Below are 6,299 nucleotides of genomic sequence, written 5' to 3'. Positions count from 1 at the left end.
TGCAAAAACCAAGGCCTGTATCAGGTGCACCTTAGTCTCCAGAGAGACACCACTGCTCTTGAGTACTTTAGAGAGGTCCCTAACCACAGACTTTCCCATCGCAATACGTTTTTTGATTTCCTGACTGCTGGTGCCAAGAGTGTTGACTGTGGAGCCGAGCAAACTGAAGCTGTGAACAATCTCAATGATTAAATATAAGTACAAAAAAGAAAGTGTGAAGTTAATAACATTTTAAAGATACCATATTTCACTTGAAAAATAAAACAAGTTTATGGTCTAAGCTATTTATTACCCCTTGGTAATAAATAGTGGCTATAATGGATAGTTTAAATTTACAGCTTTCTTATTATCCTTATTCTGGCTCCTCATCATTCTTGCCTCCAAATATCACTCTGGCTGCACCCTCTCCAAGACATATCTGTTCCATTGGAGAAGACATATCTGTTCATTCTCTTGGTCATCCATGGAATGTTCAGTGCTGCTCTTCAACACCACAGCTCACAGGCATTAATTCTATGGCCTGAATCAGATGCACCTTAGTCGTCAAACTGACATCATTACTTCTCAATAATTTGGGAAGATCCCTAGCTGCAGATTTTCCCAGTGCAATGTGTCTCCTAGGAATAGCACCTCCTAGCAACATGTACAAAGTATGTGATAAGTTCGCTCTCTTGGCTGCCCATGGGATGTTCAGTGCTCTTCTCCAACACCATAACTCAGAGGTGTCAATTCTTTCTGTCATCTTTATTCTTGTCCAGGTCTCTGATGCATAGATAGTAACCGAATAGGCTATGGCCTGAATCAGACACGCCTTAGTCCTCAAACTGACATCACTCCTCCTCAATAATTCGGTAAGATCCTTAACTGCAGATTTCCCCAGTACAATGAGTCTCCTTATTTTCTGACTGCTCATACCAAGGGTGTTAATTGTGGATCCAAGAAAGATGTAGCTGTTGACAGTTTCACTCTCCTCTCCATCCATCATGACACTGTTTATTGGTTCGGTGGTAAGAATCTTTGTTTTCTTGTTACTGAGGCACAATCTAGACTGAAGGCTGCATCCCTTGATCTTTTGCAACAAGCGCTTCATGCCCTCCTCACTTTCAACAAGTTTGTGTCATCTGCATAACACAGGTTATTGATGAGTCTCCCTCCAATCTGGATGGCACACTCCTCTTCATAGAGTCCAGCTTCTCAGATAATTTACTCAGCATATTGATAGAACAGGTATGGAGATAGAATACAACCTTGACACACTCCCTTCCCAATTCCAAACTATGCAGTGTTCCTCTGCTCCATTTGCACAACAGCCTCCTGATCCAGGTATAGAGTCCACATGAGCAAAGTGAAGTTCTCTGGGGTTCTCATTCTTCTCAATGTCAGCCACAACTTGTCAGGATCCACACAGTCAAATGTATGTGCATAGTCAAAAATAAGGCAGAAATAGACATTCTTCTGGTATTCCTTACTTTAAGTCAGGATCCATTTGACATCAGTAATGATACTTCTGGTGCCATGGTCTCTTTTAATTCTTGCTTGAACTTCTGGCAGTTTCCTATCTGTGTACTGTTCTAGTCATTGTTTAATGATCTCCAGCAGTATTTTACTTGCGTGTGATATCAATGATATTGTTCAATAATTTCCACATTCAGTTAGATCACCTTTCATGGGAATGGGAACAAATATGAACCTCTTCCAATCCGTTGGTCAGACAGGCATCCTCCAAATTTCTGGGCATCAACTGGTGAGTGCAGCCAAGTCTGCATCTGTTAATTGAAACAAATAAAGTAGTATCTCATTGATTCCTGGAGCTTTAGTTTTTGCCAATGCCTTCAATGCAGCTTTTATTTCCTCCATTGGCTCCTGTTCATATGGTACTTCAAGTTCAAACTGAGGCCAAAGAAAATTAAAATAAGTCCACAGAAACCAAGATATGATCTTTAATCAATTCCATCTGAATTTCATGATCATCTTAAGAATCGGTTTGAGGTATTGAACACCAATGATAAAAGGTCAGTTGAATTGTAGGATGATATCAAGGATATAATCCATGAAGAAAGCAAAAAGGCATTACAAAAACAGAGGAGAAAATAAAATAAAAATGGGTTCAGAAGAGACTCTAAAGATTGCACTGGAGTCGAGAAGCCAAATCTAATAGAAAACATGTTGATGTGAAAGAGCCTAACAGACAATTTCAAATGGCAGCTCAGGAGGACAAAACATTATAATGGGAAGTGCAGAGAGCTGGAATTGAAGGATAAAGAGAGAAGAACTCACTCTGCATTTCTCAAGCTGAAAGAACTGAAAAGCAAATTTAAGCCTCTTGTCACAATATTGAAAGATGCTGTGGGCAACATAATGAAAGACTGAGAAAACATCAAAAGAAGATGGAGGGAATACACAGGGTCACTTATTGCTAATTAGTAATGATATAATTGATAATATCCCTGAAAATAATCTATATCTTTGTTTTAGAAAGGATGATTCCTTGATTTCAGGACTATGATCTTTAAGTAAGTTATGAATTTTTTTAAATCAAATCTCCTTTATACAGTATTAACTTGGAAATACACAAATACTGTTTATTTTTAGACCATTTCTACTATTTTCTCGCTAAAATAAAGCTATTTTACTTAACATAACACTCTCCAAACTCTGCCATGTTATATAGTATTTTTAATATCATTGCTCCTTAGTGGTGCATAGTGTGAATGTACCACAATTTCTCAATCCATTCGTTTGTTGATGGACATTTTGGCAGTTTCCATTTTTCTTGCTATTGTGAATAATGCTGCTATGAACATCGGTGTACAAATATCCATTTGTTTCTCAGTTCTATTTTCCTCTGTATATATTCCTAGCAGTGGAATAGCTGGGACACGTGGAATTTATGGACAACAACTGCATAAAACTATTATTGTAAAAATAGAGGGATTACTACTAAGATGTACACAAAAGTCCAAATGGGGAAGGGGAGAGAGGAAGGACATCGAGGGTGGGACGGGGAAAATATTTATTTTTTTTCAAATTTTTTATTTTAATTGTGATTTTAACAGAAGTTTACAGAAAAGGTGGATGTGATATTCATTATTGCATATTGTTTGATATGATATTCATTATTCCACAGTTTACAGAAAAGTTGGGTATGGATATTCATTATTGCACAGTTTCCTCCCTGCCCTTTCCTGACCCCTCCCCCAGTTAATTTCTTTTTTTTTTACTTTTTTTTTAATTAATTTAAATGAAAGTTTACAGAGTCTTAGGGTTTCCAGTCATTCATTGTTACACTTTTCTCTCTGCTTAGCCCCTCCCTCCAATTCACTCTTCTTGAAAAGAGAAAGAAAAACTCTTTCATTGTTATTGTTGTGTGATTTCCTCCTTCCTCCAAGTTCCCTCCCCTATCCCAGTCCTCTTTGCAATATGCCTCTTATTCTGGAATTTTGTCTTACATATAATGCCTAATTATATATTCCTTTTAAACAGTTCTCACCTTCATCTGTTTCAATACAGTGTTCACTATCTAGTCACTCTTATCCTATTCTCCTCACAACCACCCATGTCAAACCTACTTCATAGCAGTGGTGTTATGCAGTATTTGTCCTTTTGAGACTGAGATATTTCACTCAGCATAATGACATCCTGGGTCACTAAATTTGTGTAATATTTTTAGTTTCTTAATTTTCAGTGCTGAGTAGTATTCCATTGTGTGAAAATACCACAACTCTTATATCCACTCATTTGTTGATAGGCACTTGGGTTCCTTCCATCTCTTTTCTATTGTGAACAATGCATCACTAATCATGGGTCTGTATACATCTGTTTGGGTGGCAGCTCTGGTTTCTTTACGGTATATTACCAGTAGCAGAATTACTGGGTCAAATGGTATTTCTGTTTCCAACTTTTTGAGAAAGCATCATACTGCCTTCCATAGTGGTTGCACCATTTTACACTCCCACCAACAGTGAATAAAGGTTCCAGTTTCTCCACAACCTCACCAGCATTTGTTGTTTGCTGCTCTGTTGAACTTTGCTACTGTGACTGAGATGAGTTGATATCTCATAGCTGTTTAGATTTACATTTCACTTAATGCTAGGGATTTTTGAGCTCTTCTTCATGTGTGTGTTTGCCATCTGATTGTCTCTTTGGTGAAGTGTCTATTCATATCCTATGCCCATTTTGTGATTGTGTTGTTTGTCTTTATCTTGTTGAAGTGCTGGAATATTGTATAAATTTTAGATATATATCCCTTATCAGATATGTCATTACCAAATATTTTTCCCAGTCTGGCTTTTCTTTTTATCCTGTTGGAGAAATTTTTTATGTTCATAGGGATATGATTCTTAGAAGGTCCCATTAATCTATTTTATTCTCTCCTGGTTGTAGGTTTTTCAGGATGCTTGGAAGACTGTTCATGTTGTGGATTAGGGCTTCTAGAGTTCTTCCAAGATTTTCTCTGATGAAGTTTATAGTCCTTGATTTTAGTCCTAGGTCCTTGATCCATTTTGAGTTGGGTTTTGTTTATGATGTGAGGTGTGGGTCTTGCTTGAGTTTTCCGCAGATAGTTCTCCAATTTTGCCAACACCATTTGTTAAAAAGACTGCTGTTTCCCCACTTATTTGATTTCAGCTCCTTGTCAAAAACCAATTGACCATAGGTATATTGGCTAATTTCTGGGTTTTCAATTCTATTCCATTGATCCATGTGTCTGTGACTGTATCAGTACCACATTGTCTTTACCACTCCAACCGTGTAGTAGAATTTGAAACCAAGGAGTTGCCTCCTACCTTGCTTCTCATTTTGAGGAGTACTTTGATTTTGGAGTCTCTTTCCATTTCAGATGAAATTGGAAATTGCCTTTTCCATCTCGTGGAAGAATGGAATTGGTATTTGTATTGGGACTGCAGATTGCCTTTGGAATAATTGTCATTGAGTCTTCCTATCCATGAACGTAGTATATTCTTCCATTGTTCCAGGTCTCTTTTTGTTTCTTGTATTAGTTTTGTAATTTTCTTTGAATAGCTACTTTGTGTTTCTAGTTAGATTTACTCCCAAGTACTTAATCTTGTGGTTAGCTATTGTGATGGGTACTGTTTTTCTTAGCTCCATTTCTGAATTCTCTTTGTCACTATAGAGAAATCCAGTTAATTTTTGTATGTTGATCTTGTATGCTGCCACTTTTCTGAATTGGTTGACTATATCCAGTAGTTTTCTCGCTGAGTCTTTAGGGTTTTATAAGTCTCCTATTCTATCCTATCCTATCCTATCCTATCCTATCCTATTGTCTGCATAGAGAGAGAATTTTACCTCGTCTTTGCCAATTTGTGTACTTCTTATTTCCTTCTTTTGTCTTATTGCTATCACTAAGACTTCCAGTACAATACTGAATAGGAGAGGTGATAGTGGACATCCTTCGTTAGTTCCTGTTCACGAAGGGAATGCCTTTGTTTGTTGTTTGTTATCTTATTTAACTTTGCTTTTGTTGCTGGTTCCTTTGAGGCAAAGGTGCCAAAGCTTTGCCTCAAATACTCTGGGCATGTTATTAGGAGATGCTATTCCTTGGAAGGGAAATCATGCTTGGAAAGGTGAAAGACAGAAAGACCCTCAATCAGATGGATTTACACAGTTACTGCAGCAAGGGACTTGAGTGTGTCAGAGATTGTGAAGATGGCACAGGAATGGACAGGGTTCAGTCTGTTGTTCATAGGGTTGCTATGATTTGTACTCAACTACATGGCACCTGCATCTCTCTATTAGCTATTGTAGAACTTTCTGCATGTGAAGTCCAGGAGTTCCTAATGCTAGTTTGAATTGGATCCCTTTTCTTGCTTTGAATCCCTGACTGCTAACAAAGCCTAGTGGAATTCTTAAAGGGATACTATACTTCTCTTCTAGGCATCCACTTCTTACTGGTCATTGTAGACTTTGGTGAACACCAACATTGTCTCTACCAAGACAATGCTACATACGGTCAAGTACTGTAGACAAAGTTTCACCATCCTTGCTTCTAAGGGGCACCAGGGTCACACTCTGGTCAAGCTATATGCATTTGTTCTTTTGATGACTCATGGGATATTCAGTACACTTCCCCAACACTGCAACTCAAAGGCATCGATTCTTACTCTGTCATAGCGATTTACTGTTCAACTTTCAGATGCAAGTAATGGAAAAGATCATAGCTAGATCAAGTGTTACTTCTATTTCCAACTTTTTAAAAATATTTTAATTTATTTATTTTTCATTTCAATGAACATCTACAGAGATTTTGGAATTCCATTCATTCATTGTTGCACCCTTCTCCC

General features: G+C 37.6%; 1 protein-coding gene across 1 annotated transcript in view; it reads right to left on the bottom strand.

The window, feature by feature from the left end:
* The window catches only part of LOC102851004 (nik-related protein kinase-like), a 288,384-nt gene that overhangs the window by 185,245 nt on the left and 96,840 nt on the right, over window positions 1–6,299 (bottom strand).

This window comes from Elephantulus edwardii, unplaced genomic scaffold (assembly GCF_000299155.1).
Source record: "Elephantulus edwardii isolate Elephantulus edwardi_28Jun2011 unplaced genomic scaffold, EleEdw1.0 scaffold00083, whole genome shotgun sequence".
Taxonomy (NCBI): domain Eukaryota; kingdom Metazoa; phylum Chordata; class Mammalia; order Macroscelidea; family Macroscelididae; genus Elephantulus; species Elephantulus edwardii.
The sequence above is the reverse complement of the archived record's forward strand: the minus strand, read 5'-3'. Positions and strand labels throughout refer to the sequence as shown.